The sequence below is a fragment of the Dendrobates tinctorius genome, unplaced genomic scaffold (assembly GCF_039654945.1).
Source record: "Dendrobates tinctorius isolate UK_male_01 unplaced genomic scaffold, ASM3965494v1 ptg000085l, whole genome shotgun sequence".
NCBI classification, from domain to species: Eukaryota; Metazoa; Chordata; class Amphibia; order Anura; family Dendrobatidae; genus Dendrobates; species Dendrobates tinctorius.
Genome location: NW_027361753.1, coordinates 3,386,857 through 3,407,337, shown reverse-complemented (window position 1 = coordinate 3,407,337; position 20,481 = coordinate 3,386,857). Strand labels below are relative to the sequence as shown.

The 20,481-nt window shown below is 48.0% G+C and overlaps 1 protein-coding gene across 1 annotated transcript in view; it reads left to right on the top strand.

Moving 5' to 3' along the window:
* The window catches only part of LOC141097550 (acyl-coenzyme A amino acid N-acyltransferase 1-like), a 100,886-nt gene that overhangs the window by 36,810 nt on the left and 43,595 nt on the right, over window positions 1-20,481 (top strand). The gene's annotated exons all lie outside the window — the stretch shown is intronic.

The window sequence follows — 20,481 nt, the reverse complement described above, 5'->3', positions numbered from 1 at the left end:
TGCCACAAGCAGCGATGCATGCTGGCCAGCCGGAGACCAACGATCAAAAAACGTCCCAGGACAATCCTGCACGATCAGCGATACCCGGTGGGGGGGCCGGTCGCTGATGGATGTCACACATAGCGAGATCGCTGGAGAGATCGCTGTGGTGTCACAAAATCAGCGATCTCGCTAGCGATCTCGCTGTGTGTGACGGGGTCCTTACCCTTCTCTTCTGTCTCTTCTGACATCTTTTAAATGAAGGGTCCTAGCAGTGAGTTTCTCTATACAGCATGGAAGTAGCAGCATTTCCAACTCCCTTCTCCCACTGTGTAGTAGGTGAGAGTGATCACCTGAAACTCCTGCTAATGTATTAAGCACACCACTGCCTGTCGCCTCTGTGGACTACAACAGAAATTAAACTCCAAGCATGTGTAATTCGTGTACCGGGGACTGTTCTTCAGGATCAGCATCGGACTGGCCCACCGAAGAACCGGAGAATTCTCCGGTGGGCCCTGGCACCTGCTGGCATACAGGGCCAGCAGTTGCCTAGGGCCCCCACTGCTCCAGGGGCCCCAGGCAGCGGTGTGTCGCTAATAGCGGCACACCACGCAGCTGCTATGGGGGCCTGTGCCAGCGTAGTAGCAGCGGGTGACGAGGCAGGATCCCCTATCCCCGCTGCTAATGAGAAATGAATATTCACTGATTCTCACGCCCACATGGGCGTGGGAAGCAGTGAATATCATTTCACTTTAGGTCTACACTCCCCCGGGGCGCCGCCCTCAATTGCAATGGTAGAGAGAGTGTCTCTCTCCCATCAGTCCCCTCTACTTCTTCTGACTCACAGCCGATGCGCGATGACGTGAGGTCACTTCATCGCGTACCCGCTGTGTGTCTGGCAGACGGGGCGGCTCCTGAGACTGAAGCCGGGATCAGCGTGGGAGCAAGGAGGAGAGGTGAGTATTGTGGTTTGTTTGTTTTTTATATCTCTATATCTATCTCTATATCTATCTCTCTCTCTCTATATCTATCTATATCTCTATATATCTATCTCTATCTCTATATCTATCTATCTCTTTCTATATCTATCTGTCTCTCTCTGCATCTATCTATCTATCTATCTCTACATCTATCTATCTGTATCTATCTATTTATCTCTCTGTGTATCTACCTATCTCTCTCTATATCTATCTATCTCTATACAGTGGGGAAAAAAAGTATTTAGTCAGTCAGCAATAGTGCAAGTTCCACCACTTAAAAAGATGAGAGGCGTCTGTAATTTACATCATAGGTAGACCTCAACTATGGGAGACAAACTGAGAAAAAAAAATCCAGAAAATCACATTGTCTGTTTTTTTTTTCATTTTATTTGCATATTATGGTGGAAAATAAGTATTTGGTCAGAAACAAAATTTCATCTCAATACTTTGTGATATATCCTTTGTTGGCAATGACAGAGGTCAAACGTTTTCTGTAAGTCTTCACAAGGTTGCCACACACTGTTGTTGATATGTGGGCCCATTCCTCCATGCAGATCTCCTCTAGAGCAGTGATGTTTTTGGCTTTTCGCTTGGCAACACGGACTTTCAACTCCCTCCAAAGGTTTTCTATAGGGTTGAGATCTGGAGACTGGCTAGGCCACTCCAGGACCTTGAAATGCTTCTTACGAAGCCACTCCTTCGTTGCCCTGGCGGTGTGCTTTGGATCATTGTCATGTTGAAAGACCCAGCCATGTTTCATCTTCAATGCCCTTGCTGATGGAAGGAGGTTTGCACTCAAAATCTCACGATACATGGCCCCATTCATTCTTTCATGTACCCGGATCAGTCGTCCTGGCCCCTTTGCAGAGAAACAGCCCCAAAGCATGATCTTTCCACCACCATGCTTTACAGTAGGTATGGTGTTTGATGGATGCAACTCAGTATTCTTTTTCCTCCAAACACGACAAGTTGTGTTTCTCCCAAACAGTTCCAGTTTGGTTTCATCAGGCCATAGGACATTCTCCCAAAACTCCTCTGGATCATCCAAATGCTCTCTAGCAAACTTTAGACGGGCCCGGACATGTACAGGCTTAAGCAGTGGGACACGTCTGGCACTGCAGGATCTGAGTCCATGGTGGCGTAGTGTGTTACTTATGGTAGGCCTTGTTACATTGGTCCCAGCTCTCTGCAGTTCATTCACTAGGTCCCCCCGCGTGGTTCTGGGATTTTTGCTCACCGTTCTTGTGATCATTCTGACCCCACGGGGTGGGATTTTGCGTGGAGCACCAGATCGAGGGAGATTATCAGTGGTCTTGTACGTCTTCCACAGTTGATTTCTTCACTCCAAGCTGGTTGGCTATTGCAGATTCAGTCTTCCCAGCCTGGTGCAGGGCTACAATTTTGTTTCTGGTGTCCTTTGACAGCTCTTTGGTCTTCACCATAGTGGAGTTTGGAGTCAGACTGTTTGAGGGTGTGCACAGGTGTCTTTTTATACTGATAACAAGTTTAAACAGGTGCCATTACTACAGGTAATGAGTGGAGGAAAGAGGAGACTCTTAAAGAAGAAGTTACAGGTCTGTGAGAGCCAGAAATCTTGATTGCTTGTTTCTGACCAAATACTTATTTTCCACCATAATATGCAAATAAAATGAAAAAAAAACAGACAATGTGATTTTCTGGATTTTTTTTTCTCAGTTTGTCTCCCATAGTTGAGGTCTACCTATGATGTAAATTACAGACGCCTCTCATCTTTTTAAGTGGTGGAACTTGCACTATTTCTGACTGACTAAATACTTTTTTTCCCCACTGTATATCTATATATCTATCTATCTCTCTCTCTATAAATATCTATCTCTCTCTATATCTATCTATCTCTCTCTCTCTCTCTCTATAGCTATCTTTCTATCTATCTATCTATCTATCTATCTATCTATCTATCTATCTATCTCTCTGTCTCTATCTTACATATATAGATAGATTATAGATAGCTATAGATAGATATATAGACTATCTATCTCTATATCTATCTATCAATCTATCTATCCATATATCTATCTATCCCATATCTATCTATCTATCTATTTCTATATCTTTCTATCTATAGCTATCTATATCTATATATCTATCTATCTATCTATCTATCTATCTATCTATCTATCTCTATATCTATCTATTTATCCGTTATCTATCATCTATCTTCTATCTATCTATATACCCATCTATCCATCTATCCATAGATCTATTTATCCCATATCTATCTATCTATCTATCTATCTATCTATCTATCTATCTATCTATCTATCTATCTATCTCTATCTGTCTATATATACTGTATAGCATTATACCCTATGAGGGGAGCAGGATTATATTCTATGAGGGGGTGCATTATACCCTATGAGGAGGCAGCATTATACCCTATGAGGGGGTGTGGAGATCACAACACAGGACCCGTTCCTCCCACATCACCAATGTGACATAACTACACAGGCACAGTTCTCCGGCGCCCATTTGGTCTCTCAGGTCAGTAAGGGAACTGCACCTAGAGCAAATGGCCGCCGGGGAGGATGTCCTGTTACCCGCTTGGTATTCTAAGATTCGTGATCAGAGTAAAAGCATCAGCCCAAGATTAATTTTATAGTTTAATTGCCTTAAGGGTGCACTAGATAATTACAGAAATATACAGAAAGCTATACAATGGAATTACAGTGGATTTGCAGTCAGAGTAAAATATAGCAATAAGGGTACAAGACTTAGAGATATTAAGCTGGAGGTCAATTTACCAGATTGTAGGGTGCATGTGGGTGCCGGGAGCTCTGCAGTCCACAGGTACAAGAATCTTAGTTTCCAGACAGACCCGCAAAGCACGGGCCGCTGCTCCCCTTGGCAGGTCTGTCCCCAGTTCCTTCTTAGATCACCATCATCTGGTTCTTCTGTGAGTGTCTGTCTCTGCCATGGGCTGCTAGTTCTTAAACAAGCTAGGTTCCTCCCCCTGTGTCAGAGGGTGGGCTAATAATCTCCACCCTTTAGCTCTCTGCAGAACTTATTCCCAATATCTAAGAAAGGGTGTAACTTTCAACAGCATGATCGGATCAGGACATGAGAGGTACCAGTGAATGCGGTTTGTTTTGCCTGTCGTGTGTAGAGCAAACATGGCCCATTTGGGTCGCTGTGGAGGGCCAATCTATGTATCTCAGGTCCCAGAAACCTCACCGACTCAGGAGTCACACTGCCAGATGCGCGATTTCCTCAGGGTCACTCGGATATTTTTCATGAGTCCCTAACTTGAAAGATGTGCTCATAATCCATGATCCTAGGATGGAGCTGGAGAGGCTGGGAGAGACAATGGATGTGTATTTCTGTGTCTGGCTGACAGGTATATTCTAATGGAAGCCCTCAGGCATTTTCCTGCCCCATGATGGCGTGGCTGCTTACCTAAGCTTTGAAGTTCTGTTTTGGGCCTTATCTCATTATCATACTAAAAGGCCTTGCTATTCAGCATTGGAACACTAAATCCTGCTTTCTTCAATATGCTTACAGGCCCTGGGGGGTAGGAGCAGTTAACTCCTTCATCACACTTCCCTGCTTTAGAGGGTGCTAGGGGGTATCACATTCCTGTGTTCCCCCATGCGCCCACCGCACCCTCTCCTTGCCGGGACAACCCATCAGCGTTACCATGGTCCCTGCCTCTTTTGTGGTGAATGGTGAAGTGATACTGTTGGAGAGCGAGGCTCCAGTGTAGCAACCTCCCATTCATCCCAGAGACCATGTGTAACCAGCTGAGGGGGTTGTGGTCTGTTTCCACAGTGAATTGGTGTCCGTACAAGTATGGCTGCAGACGCTGCAGGGCCCACACAATTGCCAGAGATTCCTTCTTCATCGTGGAATAGGCCACTTCCCTCGGCAGGAGCTTCCGGCTCAGGTACAGAATGGGGTGTTCATGGCTGGTAGTGTCGACCTGGCTGAGCACAGCACCGAGGCCGAAGTCGCTTGCATCAGTCTGCACTACGAACGGCCGCGTGAAGTCAGCTGCCTGTAGTACAGGAGAGTGTTATGAACTCATTTTCTGCTCCACCAGTTGAGAGTTCTCCTTCCGTTCTCCCTCTGGTGGTGACAGGAGGTAGTGAGGTTGGTTTAAGTGGTAGTGATCTGCCACCTGATCCACGACTTGATGTTTAGCTCCCTCCAACCAATGTCTCCACTCCTCAAATGCCCATTTCATGGCTAACAGTTCCCGATTCCCCACATCATAGTTGGGTTCGGATGGGGAGAACTTTCGGGAAAAGAAAGCACAGGGATTCATTTTAGATGTTACCGGATCTTTTTGGGACAAAACAGCTCCTGCACCAATCTCAGAAGCGTCCACCTCTACCTGAAACGGGAGTGAGACATCAGGTTGCCGCAAAACCGGAGCAGAAGTGAACCTCCGCTTCAGCTCCTGAAAGGAAGAAACAGCCTCTGGAGACCAATTCAGCACATCAGCACCATTCTTAGTCAAATCAGTCAATGGTTTGGCAATACCAGAAAAATTAGCTATAAATTTACGATAAAAATTAGCAAAACCCAAAAACTTCTGGAGGGCCTTCAAAGAACTGGGCTGAACCCAATCATAAATGGCCTGTAAGGCATTTTGATCCCTTAACATACAGGGAATTCTCCCTCAAAATCCGGAACACAGTCCGAACATGTTCCACATGAGAGTCCCAATCCCTGGAAAAGATCAAAATATCGTCCAGATAGATGATCAAAAATTTATCCACAAGGTCCCGGAAAATATCATTCATGAAGCACTGGAAGATAGAAGGGGCATTAGTGAGCCCAAAAGGCATCACCAGGTACTCAAAATGTCCCTCTGGAGTATTAAACGCCATCTTACATTCATCCCCATGCTTAATGCGAATAAGATTATATGCCCCCCTGAGGTCAAGCTTGGTAAACCAGCAAGCACCTTTAACTCTGTAGAATAGATCAGAAATCAGGGGTAACGGATACTGATATTTAACAGTAATTTTGTTGAGGGAACGATAGTCAATACAAGGCCTTAATGAACCATCCTTCTTGGCCATGAAAAAAAAACCAGCACCCAAGGGTGAAGAGGATGGTCTAATATGACTCTTCTCCAACGACTCCTTAATATAAGATCGCATAGCCTCGTGCTCGGGTACAGATAAATTGAAAAGTCGACCCTTGGGAAATTTACACCCAGGGCTCAGCTCAATTGCACAGTCATAACTCCTATGAGGAGGCAAAAACGCAGACTTATTCTCACTAAATACATCATAAAAATCAGCCAAATAGTCAGGAACATCATGCGACTGGGGAGAGGTGGAGAAAACAGGAGCGTCACCAAGAGCACACCAACAACCCCAACTCACCACAGACACAGATTTCCAATCCAAAACTGGATTATGGATTTGCAATCAGGGAAATCCCAGAACAATGGTATCATGCAAATTATGCAACACCAAAAATCTGCAATTTTCTTGATGGTCTGGGGCGACCCGCATTACCACCTGGGTCCAAAACTCAGGTTTATTCTTCGCCAAAGGAGTAGCATCAATACCCCTCAAAGGGATAGGCGTCCGCAGAGGTGTCATAGGAAACCCACAACATTTAGCAAAATCCAAGTCCATCAGGTTCAGAGCCGCTCCCGAATCCACAAAAGCCTTAGCGGAAAATGTGGACAGGGAGCAGATCAGAGTAATTGCCAGAAGAAACTTAGGTTGAACACCACCCACAGCAAATGTGTGTGCAAAACGTTTCTCTCGTTTAAGGCAGACAGAAATCATATGAGAGGCATCTCCACAGAAAAAAACAAAGCTTATTACGCCTTCTGAACTCCTGACGTTGCGCCCTAGACAAAACTCTATCACATTGCATAGGTTCAGACATTTGTTCAACAGGTGGCAACATTTCTTGTGTACTTTTACGTTCACGTAAACGCCGATCAACCTGAATGGCTAATGACATAGAATCGTCAAGACCAGAGGGAACAGGAAATCCCACCATAGTATGTTTTACGGTTTCTGACAAACCCTTCCGAAAGAGAGCTGCCAAGGCACCATCATTCCAGGTAGTAAGGACCGCCCACTTTCGGAATTTTTGACAGTATAACTCTGCAGAATCCTGACCCTGGCTCAATGCCAACAGGGCTTTCTCAGCTTGGTCAATAGCATTAGGTTCATCATACAACAACCCCAAGGCTTGAAAAAATGCGTCCACCTTAGTTAGAATAGGATCATCAGGTGTCAAAGAAAACGCCCAATCCTGGGGATCGTCACGCAGCAAAGAGATGACAATTTTAACCCGCTGCGCAGAGCTCCCCGATGAGTTAGGCTTCAAGGCAAGAAATAATTTACAATTATTAAAATTCAAAAATTTAGACCGATCCCAAAAAACACATCAGGAGTAGGAATCTTTGGTTCAGCAGCATGTGAATGAGCAAGATAGGCGGAAATTCCCCGCACTTCAGCAGCCAGCTGCTCCACACGATCTGACAATTGCTTAATCTCCATTAAGAAAATTCCTCCTATGGCCCCAGAGAAAAAGAGGAAAAAATATACATAAAAAAAAAAAATTCTGACACTTTTTTTTTTTTACAATTCTTTCCTGCTATTGAGTACCCTAGAATCTGCTGGTGATTCTGTTATGCATGAGTCACCGGAGGAGGAAAAATCAAAAATACAAGCTCAGTCCAGAAAACCGGAGAGGTTGGTAGCTAGCGGATTGCAGACCCCTGATCCTATTCACAACAACTAACAGTAGCCGTGGGGTGTTCCTACGGTGGTGCTAGACACCTCGTTCACAGCCGGAGAACTAAATAAACCTAAAGAAAGAAAGGGGAAATCTAAACAGATAAAAACACAAACACAGACAGAAAGACAGGCTGAGCAAACGATGGGGCCCTCACTAACTAGAAAGGACAGGAAAAAAAAGCAACTGTCTGCAATCACACAAAAACCCTGCCAAAAAATATGTCCAACACGTCTGATAGAAAAAGCACTGAAGTCACTAGACTTCAAAATCACTATATCAGCACTCAGGTATATTCTGAAAACAGAGCAAAAAGATCAACTGATCAGAGACAAAAATAGAGTTCAGCCAGTCCCAACCAGGGCTGGCTGAACACAAACACTAAGTAAACCAGACAAAATCTCATGGAACAATAGCAGAGCAAAAACTTAGCTTTAGTAGACAGGACTAAACTGGAGGCCAGAGCTCAGAGCAGAGAGGATCACCAGCAACCCAGCAGGGCGTCGGCAGCCTTATATCCACTCAGAGATTCTGGATGTCCAATCACACTCCACCTGTTCAGATGACAGGTTTTTCCCATCTAAATCAATTTCACTACCTCCTTTCACCAGCAGAGGGAGTTCATCGGACATCAAAGGTGAAGGAGAAAATGAGCTCATAACACTGTGGGCAGTATACAACCTAAGTTCCTTTTGGCAATTACTCTGATCTCCTCCTTGTCCACATTTTCCACTAAGGCTTTTGTGGATTCAGGAGCAGCTCTGAATCTGATGGATTTGGACTTTGCTAAACATTGTGGTTTGTCCATGATGCCTCTGCAGACGCCTATTCCTTTGAGGGGTATTGATGCCACTCCTTTGGCGGAGAATAAACCTCAGTTTTGGACTCAGGTGATAATGCGAGTTGCCCCAGACCACCAAGAAAATTGTAAATTTTTGGTGCTGCATAATTTGCACGATACTATTGTTCTGGGGTTCCCCCGATTGCAAACTCATAACCCAGTTTTGGATTGGAAATCTGTGTCTGTGGCGAGTTGGGGTTGTCAGTGTGTTCTTAGGGACGCTCCTGTTTTCTCCACCTCTCTTCAGTCTCATGATATTCCTGATTATCTGGCTGATTTCACTGATGTATTTAGTGAGAGTAAGTCTGCGTCTTTGCCTCCTCATAGGAGTTATGACTGTGTAATTGAGTTGATGCCTGGGTGTAAATTTCCCAAGGGTCGGCTTTTCAACTTATCTGTACCCGAACATGATGCTATGCGATCCTATATTAAGGAGTCGTTGGAGAAGGGTCATATTAGACCATCCTCGTCACCTTTAGACACTGGGTTTTTTTTTGTGGCCAAGAAAGATGGTTCATTACCGTGTATTGATTATCGTTCCCTTAACAAGATGACGGTTAAATATCAGTACCCATTACCTCTGATGCCTGATTTATTCTCCAGAGTTAAGAGTGCCTGCTGGTTTACTAAGCTTGACCTCAGGGGGGCGTATAATTTTATTCGCATCAAGCACGGGGATGAATGGAAGACGGCGTTTAATACTCCGGAGTGAGATTTTGAGCACCTGGTGATGCCTTTTGGGCTCTCTAATGCCCCTTCTGTCTTCCAGTCCTTTATGAATGATATTTTCCGAGACTTTGTGGATAGGTTTTTGATCATCTATCTGGATGATATTTTGATCTTTTCTAGTGATTGGGATTCCCATGTGAAACATGTCCAGACTGTGTTCCGGATTTTGAGGGAGAATTCCCTGTTTGTTAAGGGATCGAAGTGCCTCTTTGGTGTACAGAGGATTTCATTTTTGGGATTTATCTTGTCTCCATCGACTATTGAAATGGACCCAGCCAAGGTACAGGCCATTTATGATTGGGTTCAGCCTACTTCTTTGAAGGCTCTCCAGAAGTTTTTAGGTTTTTCTAATTTCTGTCGTAAATTTATAGGTAATTTTTCTAGTATTATCAAACCACTGACTGATCTGACCAAGAAGGGAGCTTATGTGCTGAATTGTTCTCCTGAGGCTGTCTCAACATTTCAGGAGCTTAAGCGGATATTTACTTCAGCTCCAGTTTTACGGCAACCTGATGTCTCACTTCCATTTCAAGTGGAGGTAGACGCTTCTGAGATTGGTGCAGGAGCTGTTTTGTCCCAAAAACACCCTGTGACTTCTAAGATGAAACCCTGTGCCTAGTTTTCACGAAAGCTTTCCCCATCTGAACGCAACTATGACGTGGGGAATCGGGAATTGTTGGCCATGAAATGGGCATCTGAGGAGTGGAGACATTGGTTGGAGGGAGCTAGACATCATTTTGTGGTCCTCATCGATCACAAGAATCTGATTTATCTGGAGTCGGCCAAACGCTTGAATCCTAGACAGGCTAGATGGGCCTTGTTTTTCACGCGTTTTAATTTTGTGGTCTCTTTTCTTCCGGGCACTAAGAATGTTAAGGCAGACGCCCTTTCTAGGAGTTTCTTTGCTGATTCCCTTAATGTGACTGAGCCTACTACTATCCTAGGTGAGGGGGTAGTTCTTTCTGCCATTTCGCCCGATTTGAGACGCGCCATGGAAGAATTTCAGGAGGATAAACCTGAGCGTTGCCCTATGGGAAGATTGTATGTCCCTGACCAGTGGAGAAAGAGAGTGATGTCTGAAGTCAATTGCTCCGCATTGGCTGGTCATCCGGGTATTTTTGGTACCAGAGATTTGGTGAGTCGGTCGTTTTGGTGGCCTGCCTTATCTCGTGATGTCAGGAATTTTGTACAGTCCTGTGGGACTTGTTCTCGGTGTAAACCCTGTTCTCGTTCTAGTGGGTTGCTGATGCCCCTGCCGGTGCCCAAGAGGCCATGGACCCATATCTCAATGGATTTAATTTCTGATTTTCCTGTCTCTCAGAGAATGACTGTTATCTGGGTGATTTGTGATAAATTTTCGAAGATGGTCCATCTTGTACCACTCCCAAAGTTGCCATCTTCCGCTGAGTTGGTACCCTTGTTTTTACAACAGGTGGTTCGGTTACACGGGATTCCTGAGAACATTGTGTCCGATAGAGGGGTCCAGTTTGTTTCCAGATTCTGGAAAGCCTTTTGTTCCAATCTGGGAATTCAGTTATCCTTCTCTTCCACGTTTCATCCCCAGACCAATGGGCGGACTGAGAGAACAAACCAGACCATGGAGTCTTATTTAAGATGTTTTATATCTGCTGATCAAGATGATTGGGTCTCATTTTTGCCCTTGGCCGAATTTGCGTTGAACAATAGAGCTAGTTCTGCCACTTTGATGTCACCCTTTTTCAGTAATTTTGGGTTTCATCCTCGATTCTCTTCAGGGCAAGTGGAATCTTCGTCCTGCCCAGGTGTGGACACTGTCGTTGTGAGAATGCAGCAGATATGGGACCAAGTGGTGGATAAGTTGTCACTCTGTCAGGAAAAGGCCCAGCGTTTTTCCAACCGGCATAGGACCAGTGGTCCCCGGTTTAAAGTGGGTGATATGGTTTGGTTGTCATCTAAGAATATTCCTATGAAGGTTGCGTCTCCAAAATTTAAGCCAAGATTTATTGGACCTTATAAGATTTTGGAGATTCTTAATCCTGTTTCTTTTCGATTGGCTCTTCCAGTTACGTTCAAAATCCATAACGTATTTCACAAGTCTCTGTTGAAGAGGTTTGTTGAGCCAGTAGTTCCTGTGGCGGCACCTCCTGACCCTGTATTGGTTAAAGGCAATGTGGAAGATGAGGTAGAGAAAATATTGGATTCTCGTTTGGTTAGACGGAGACTCCAGTATTTGGCAAATGGAAGGGTCATGGCAAGGAGGATAATTCTTGGGTATCTGCCTCTGATAATCATGCCAATAAATTGGTTCGTGCTTTTCACCGGGCCCATCCTGATCGGCCTGGTGGCATGGATGAGGGTTCGGTGACCCCTCCTCAAGGGGGGGTACTGTTATGAACTCATTTTCTGCTCCACCAGTTGAGAGTTCTCCTTCCGTTCTCCCTCTGGTGGTGACAGGAGGTAGTGAAGTTGGTTTAAGTGGTAGTGATCTGCCACCTGATGAGGAGGATAACTATTGGATCTCTGGAGTATCAGACTGGATATAAGACAGCCGACGCCCTACTCTGGTGCTGGTGATTCAGTCTGATTCTCAGGTCTTGGACTTCAGCTCTCTTCCAGTCTTCTCAAGTTAAGTTTGTTTTTTGCTAATGTTCTCACTTGCGCTTGTTGGTCAATTCAGTTTCTTGTGTGGTCAGCCTGCCCCTGTTGGGGCTATGCTAAACTTCCACTCCTATTTATCTGTATTTGCCAATTTTGCCTTTTTTGTCCCTTATTAAAATGGCCTCTTTTTGCTCTGTTTCAGAATATTTCAGAGTGCTGATATAGTGGGGGAAGTCTAGTGACTTCAGGGTTAATTTTGTTACCAGAAGTGTTGGACATTATTTTGGTAGGGTTTTTTTGGCAGATTGCAGACAGTGGCTTTCCTTTCCTGTCCTTTCTAGTTAGTCGGGCCCCATCGTTTGCTCAGCCTATTTTCCTGCCTTTGTTTGTGTTTTCATCTTGTTTCACCGTCAATACATGTGGGGGGCTGTCTTTCCTTTGGGGTCTGCTCTGGGGCAGTTAGTTTTCCTCTTTTCCTGCTTTATGCTTTTGTAACTCTCCGGTTGTGATGAGGCGTCTAGGACCATCGTAGGAACGCTCCACGACTGCTGCTAGTTGTGTGGTTAAGATCAGGGATCTGCATAGTTACCAACCTCTCTGGTTTTCTGAGACTTAGCTTGTTTTTTTTCCTCCTCGGTGACCCATTCATAACAGGAGAACTAGAAAGGGTTGTCTTGAGCACCTGGAAAGCTGTCTCGCATGCGACTGTCCAGTCGACTGCGACGGGCAGCCTCTTCTTGGTGAGGTCTGTCAGGGGCTTGGCCAGGGTACTATAGTGTGGAACAAACCTACTATAGTACCCGGCAGTCCCCAAGAAGGACATCACCTGCTTCTTGGTCCTGGGGGTGGGCCAGGATGCGATGACATCCACCTTCCCGGGCTCTGGTTTCAGAGCTCCCCCACCTACCTGGTGTCCCAGGTAGTGGACCTCACTCATACCCAGCTGGCATTTTTCCGGCTTAATGGTCAAGCCTGCTCGCTGGATCCGCCCGAGCACCTGCGCCAGGTGCTCTAGGTGATCTTCCCAGGTGGGAGTGAAGATGGCAATGTCATCTAGGTACGCGGTCGCATACCCTTCCAGTCCCTCGAGCAGCGTGTTGACCATCCTCTGAAAAGTGGCAGGGGCATTCTTCATGCCGAATGACTCATACAGTCCAAATGGGGTGATAAAGGCAGAGCGTTCCCATGCCCCAGGGGTCAGGGGAATCTGCTAATACCCCCTGCTCAGACCCATGATGGTCAGGTACTTGGCCCCGGCCAGCTGATCGAGCAGGTCATCAATGCGTGGCATTGGGTACGCATCGGTGACCGTTGCAGCGTTGAGCCCCCCGGTAGTCCACGCAGAACCGCATAGTTCGATCCTTTTTAGGGACGAGGACTACAGGCAAAGCCTGTTGGACACTTGGATCACCCCCAGCTTCAGCATCTTGTCTACCTCTTGGCACATGTGCTGCTGCACCTCAAGAGAGACCTGATATGCTGAACGCCGGATCGGGGGGTGATTGCCAGTGTCCACGTCATGGCCGGCTGTCTCAGTCCTTCCGGGCAGGTTGCTGAACAGCTCCCGAAAGGGGTCTAGGGTGACCCCCAGCTGGGAACGTTGGTCCTCCGAGAGCTGGTGGCCAACCCCCACATCCTCGATGGATCCACCCGCCTTGGCTTGGGTGAGCAGATCCAGGAGGGTTTCTACCTCTCCTTCCTCAGGAAGGTTGCACACGGGGTGGGCACAAGCCTCCCACTCATGATGGGCCTTCATCATGTTCACGTAGAAGGCCTTCCTCCTTCCACGGGCGTGGTCCAGGGTGACCAGAGAGGTGACAGCGTTGAGCCGCTGGTGCACGAGGTATGGACCCTCCCAGGCCGCCTGAAGCTTGTTTTGAGGTATGGGGACCAGTACCCACACCTTTTGACCCAGCTCGTAGGTCCGCTCACAAACATTCTGGTCGTACCACCGCTTCTGGTCAGACTGGGCTTCGGCCATATTGTCATGCACCAGCCGTGTCAAGGCCATCATTCTGTCCCGGAAGCGCATGACATACTCAATGACCGACACTCCAGAGGTGGCCAAATCCCCTTCCCATGCTTCCTTCACCAGAGCAAGGGGCCCCCGTACACGTCGCCCATACAGGAGCTCAAAGGGGGAGAACCCCTTTGAGGCCTGTGGGACCTCCCAGTAGGCAAACAGCAGGTGTGGGAGATACCGCTCCCAGTCTCTCCCGTGGGAGTCGACCAACATCTTCAGCATCTGCTTTAAGGTGCCATTGAACCGCTCACACAGGCCATTGGTCTGTTGTTGGTACGAGCTGGCTACCAGATGTTGCACCTGTACCTGCTTACAGAGAGACTCCATCAGCTGCGACATGAACTGGGTCCCTCGGTTGGTGAGCATTTCCTGGGGAAACCCCACTCTGGACAAAATCTCCAGTAAGGCAGTGGCCACTTTGTCAGCCCGAATGGACGACAAAGCTACCGCCTCCGGGTACCGGGTGGCATAGTCCACTACCGTTAGTATGAAGTATTTCCCGAAGTGGCTGGGAGTGGACAGAGGTCCAATGAGATCCACAGCCACCCTCGAGAAAGGCTCTTCGATGATGGGCAGAGTTACCAGTGGGGCTTTGGGGCACCGCCCCACCTTCCCCACCCTCTGACAGGTGTCACACGAACGGCAGTAGGAAATCACCTCAGTCCTCATTCCCGGCCAGCAGAAATGCTGAGCTAGCCTGGCCCTGGTTTAGATGATCCCTAGGTGTCCGGCCATGGGAATCTCATGTGCGATCTGCAACAATTCTGCCCTGAACGGATAGGGTACCACTGTCGGTACCTGGGCCACGCCTCCGGTGAACCCGGCTGGACCGTTACCCAGTACAGCCGTCCCTGGTCCCAGACCATTCGCTCGCTGTCGGACTCCAGGGGAGGTTGTGCCGCCTGCTCCTTGAGAGCTTTCAGGCTAGCGTCAGCTTCCAACTCTGCCTTGAAATCCCTGATTCGATGTGGCAAGAATTGATGAAACGGCCACATCCTCTGTCAGCTCCCCGTGATCTGTCTCCTGGCCGCTGTCTGACTCAGCAGCCACTTGGTCGGAAAGGGGGAAACCGTCGGACCTCCGTGAGGCTCCGTGGGATCCGGCACTCCTACTCCTGGTAACAGCGGCCACGCCTGCTGAGACCACAGGTAGCGCCTGCTTCCCCTCGGCCCCCGACCCAGTCGCCGGGTCAGGCAGACTTCCCTGGCCTCCTGACAACCTGGATGCGGGGAACTCCTGCACTGTGGTCTTACCTGGTGACTCCTCTCCCGGGATGCCCCCTCCCCCCATGGCCTGTTCCTCTTTCTGCAGAGGCCCTAGACTCAACAGGCTGGATTCACTTAGGGGCCCTACACTGCCCATAGCAGCCCCTCCCTCCACCTCTGAGCTCTCCACTGCAGTCTTCTCACCTGTCCTCACTGTGAGCCCTGTGTGTGTAGTGTCAGTGCATGGCTTACCATCAGGTTTCACTCCCTCCTCCACTGTTGGAGGTACATTCAACACATTAACATTAGCATTCACAGTAGAGTCATGACATTCTTGGGGAGCCGAACTTGGGGGTTCAGTGGTCACATCCTGAGACACTAGCCTCCCCAAATCGGTCCCAAGCAACACATTGGCAGGAATATTTGGCGTTACTCCCACCTCCCGCATTCCCCTCCTGGCGCCCCAGTCCAAAAACGCCTTGGCGACGGGCAGCGCCGGTTCAACACCTCCAATTCTGGAGATGGAAAGGGTCTTCCCAGGCACCAAGTCTTGAGGGGACACCACCTCAGGACGTACCAGGGATCGTTCAGCGCCTGTGTCCCGCAGTTCCATGACCGCTGAGCGGCCGATGGTGATGGGTTGGTAATTGTCCAGGGACCTCTGTTATGATTGAGACACCGAGGAGGAAAAAACAAAACACAAGCTCAGCCCAGAAAATCAGAGAAGTTGGAAACTAGCGGATTGCAGACCCCTAATCCTATCACACAACTAGCAGTAGCCGTGGAGTGTTCCTACGGTGATCCTAGACACCTCGTCACAGCTGGAGATCTACATAAGCCTAAAGAGAGAAAAGGGGAAAACTGACTGCCCCAGAGCAGACCCCAAAGCAATAGGCAGCCCCCAACATATAATGACGGTGAAGCAAGATGAAAACACTAACACAGATAGAAAGATAGGTTGAGCAAACAATGGGGCCCAAGCTAACTAAAAAGGACAGGACAGAAAAGCTGCTGTCTGCAATCCGAGAAAACCCTGCTAAAAATATTACCAACACAACTGATAAGCAAAAAGGACCCTGAAGTCACTAGACTTCAAACCCTATATCAGCACTCAGAATATTCTGGAAGCAGAGCAAAAGGGAACACTGAACAAGGAAAAAGAATCCAGCACACCCCCCGGCCGGGGATGGCTGAACTCCAAAAAACAAAGTAAACAAAACCAAAACTAATAAGTTAAATAACAGAGCAAAAACTTATCTTTGGGAAGTAGGAATCAGACTGGTCTCCAAGAATCCAGCAGAGAAATCACCAGCGACTCAGAAGGGCGTCGGCTGCCTTATATCCAGTCTGAAGTTTCCGTTACCCAGTCACCATCCACCTGATCAGGTGTTTGGTTTCTTTTATCTAAATCAGCCTCACTACCTTCCTTCACCAGAAGAGGGAGATCCTCGGACACAAAAGATGAATGAACAGATGAGCTCACAACAGACCTCCCACCACCCCCTCCCACACACAAAACAGTGGACGGTTTCTGGGACAGGGATGGGGCCTTATGGCGCTGGGGACACGCAGCCTTAAAGTGTCCCGACTGGTTGCAATGATGACAACGTCTGGGTTACGCTCCTGGTCTGGAGAGGGCAGCAGGGGGGTACACCCCTTGAACTCTGGGGGCTGGGGGGACAGGGGCAGGATTGGGCTTACCCCCTCTCCAGGTGCTGCTGGCAGGCTTCTTTGGCTCAGAGGTGCTGTTGTTGGCATACTCGTCTGCCAGGGCAGCTGTAGCAGAAGCCCCCTTTAGTTTCCGGTCACGGAGGAACTGCTGGAGGTCCTCTGGGCAGTTCCACAAGAACTGCTCCGTGACGAACAGTTCCTGGACCTCCTGGCGGGTGGTGAGCTCTAGACCCGAGGTCCAGTGCTCCGCAGCTCTCAGCAGTGCCCACATGTGGTCAGTCCAGGTGTCCTTTGAGCCCCCCTGCAGGCTCCGGAACTTGCTGCGGTACGACTCTGGGGTGAGGTTGTAGTGCTGGATCAGGGCCCGCTTGATGCTGTTGTAGTCCTGCTCCTCCCTGGCAGGTAAGTCCCCCAAAACTTCCAGGGACTTACCCCTCAAACAGGGGGTCAGGTACCTTGCCCACTGATCCAGGGCCAGATGGTGTTGGAGGCAGGTTCTCTCAAAGGCCAGCAGAAAGGAATCAAGGTCTCCATCCTTTTCAAGCAGGGGGAAGTCCTCCGCACGAACCTTGGAAGCCTTGGTCCCCGGTGGGGCTGGAGCATCCAGCGGGAGCCCGTGCTAAGCTATCTCCAGTCGGTGCCGGCGCTCCGCAGCTTCACGGCATTCTGCAGCCTGCAGCACACGTTCGGCATGCTCACGCTCTGCTGCTTTCTCTGCCACCACCAGGAGTCTGTCATGGGCGTCGTCATTACCAGCCTCGAGCTGTGCCATAGCCGCTTGGAAAAGGGTCTCCGATCTGGACAGGCTGGAGCGGGCAGGTGGTGGACAGTCCACTGTGGGACTGAGCACGGGAGTCTGTCTCCGTGGGGAGCCCCAGCTGATCTCCCCCTCGCCTTCATTGGTATTGTCCTCCACCACCTCCTCATAGACCATAGCATTGGCCTCCCCCTTTGTCGTACTCCTGGTGCCTTTCGACCTTCTTAGGAACCTCTGGTTACTACCACAGCTGCAACCCTGACCTTGCACACAACTTATTATATTTGCACTCTGATCGTCTAGTGCTGGGCTGACCTTAAGACCCCAGCAGTGAAAATTACCACTGGTAGTCTCTAGTGTCTGAGAGTAGGGGTCCCATGCACACTATTACTCTGATCCCACCACTGCCACCAATGTGGAGGACACAACACCGGACCCGTTCTTCCCACATCACCAATGTAACGTAACTACACAGGCACAGCTCTCCGGCGCCCCCTTGGTCTCTCAGGTCAGTAAGGGAACTGCACCTAGAGCAAATGGCCGCCGGGGAGGGTGTCCTGTTACCCGCTGGGTATTCTAAGATTCATGATCAGAGTAAAAGCATCAGCCCAAGATTAATTTTATATTGCCTTAAGGGTGCACTAGATAATTACAGAAATATACAGAAAGCTATACAATGGAATTACAGTGGATTTGCAGTCAGAGTAAAATATAACAATAAGGGTACAAGACTTAGAGATATTAAGCTGGAGGTCAATTTACCAGATTGTAGGGTGCATGTGGGTGCCGGGAGCTCTGCAGTCCACAGGTACAAGAATCTTAGTTGCCGGACAGACCCCCAAAGCACAGGCCGCTCCCCTTGGCAGGTCTGTCCCCAGTTCCTTCTTAGATCACCATCGTCTGGTTCTTCTGTGTGAGTGTCTGTCTTCCATGGGCTGCTAGCTCTTAAACACGCTAGGTTCCTCCCCCTGTGTCAGAGGGTGGGCTAATAATCTCCACCCTTTAGCTCTCTGCAGAACTTATTCCCAATATCTAAGAAAGGGGGTAACTTTCAACAGCATGATCGGATCAGGACATGAGAGGTACCAGTGAATGCGGTTTGTCTTGCCTGTCGTGTGGAGAGCAAACATGGCCCCATTGGGTCGCTGTGGAGGGACAATCTATGTATCTCAGGGCCCAGAACCCTCACCGACTCAGGAGTCACACTGCCAGATGCGCGATTTCCTCAGGGTCACTCGGATATTTTTCATGAGTCCATAACTCGAAAGATGTGTTCATAATCCATGATCCTAGGATGGAGTCGAAGAGGTTGGGAGAGACAATGGATGTGTATTTCTGTGTCTAGCTGACAGGTATATTCTAATGGAAGCCCTCAGGCATCTTCCTGCCCCATGCTGGCGTGGCTCCTTACCTAAGCTTTGAAGTTCTGTTTTGGGCCTTATCTCATTATCATACTAAAAGGCCTTGCTATTCAGCATTGGAACACTAAATCCTGCTTTCTTCAATATGCTTTCAGGCTCTGGGGGGTAGGAGCAGTTAACTCCTTCATCACAGGGGGGAAGCATTATACCCTATGAGGGGGCTGCATTATACCCTATGAGGGGATGTGTTATATCCTATGAGGGGGGGAACCATTATACTCTTTGAGGGGGCAGCATTATACCCTATGAGGGGGTGCATTGTACCCTATGAGGGGGCAGCATTATACCCTATGAGAGGGGCTGCATTATACCCTATGAGGGGGCAGCATTATACCCTATGATGGGGGCAACATTATACCTTGTGGGGCGATACATTATAGTCTATGAGATGGCTGCATTATAGTCTATAAGGAGGCTGCATTATATTCTATGAGGGAGGCTACCCCAACTCCTACTACATAATTAAGATTTGAACTACCTTATATTATACCCTGATATTAGCGTGTTTTACCACACAATTGGTGGTCTTGTATTTATTTCTATGTAGCTACATAGTGGGCCCCAAGAATGATTTTCTCTGGTGGGCCCAAGGTGCTCCAGTCCGACGCTGTTCAGGATGCATCGGAGACAGTGTGAGAAAAAAAACTACTCATACACAATCCGCTATCTAACTATTTTACTTACTTATGAGGGTAATTTCACGAGACAATATAAAACATTAAAAAATACATTACACAGACATTTAGCCAGAAGACTAAAACCCCTGTGCTGTACAGCATGGAACCCAAACAATCTGTACCTGCTGTATGTTATATAAATCTACCTACGGGTGTGCTTATCTAATTCAGCCGCCCGTTACCTGTTTACACCCTGGAGACTGGATGAATTATATGTGTGTAATGTATGGGCTCGCCTGCGGTTCAGCACAGCAGTTTACAATCTTACAAACATTCATCTATTCCTCAATCAAATATCCCTCTCCCATCCTGATGTGACCTCAATGAACTCAGAGGAATAGTCCGTCCTCAGTTATATTGAAAATATCCCCAAATTAACTATCTGTATCAGCGAATTAGCCATGAACAAAGTCTGTAGAAGTAGAACACCTGCCCCGTATTATAAGCATCAGAATATAATGTGGTGAATGCACAATTACTTACTGTGACTGAGCAGTGGGTCTTACCAACCTGGGTCTGCTCGGGACAAACAATTGGTGTATACGGACGGATGTGGTGTCCCTCCAACAGGTGAGTCGTACCATTGATGATTGTGGCTTAACTCCTCAGCTGTGTCCAACACCTCTCTCACTAGGTCCCGGGTTTTTCCATCTGTTTCCTGGCAGAAATCTCCTCACATCTGGACAGGTTCTGGTCACGGATAAGTTCAGCTCCAATCTGACGCTGCTCTGGCCTCTGTGAGGTGCTTCCATTGTAGTAGCCACTAGGGATTAGCGAGCATATTCGTGGGTTTTCGTTACTCGGCGAGTAATGCGGTACTCGTGGTACTCGGAAAATAGCGAATATTTCACTACTCGCCTCACTATTCGGT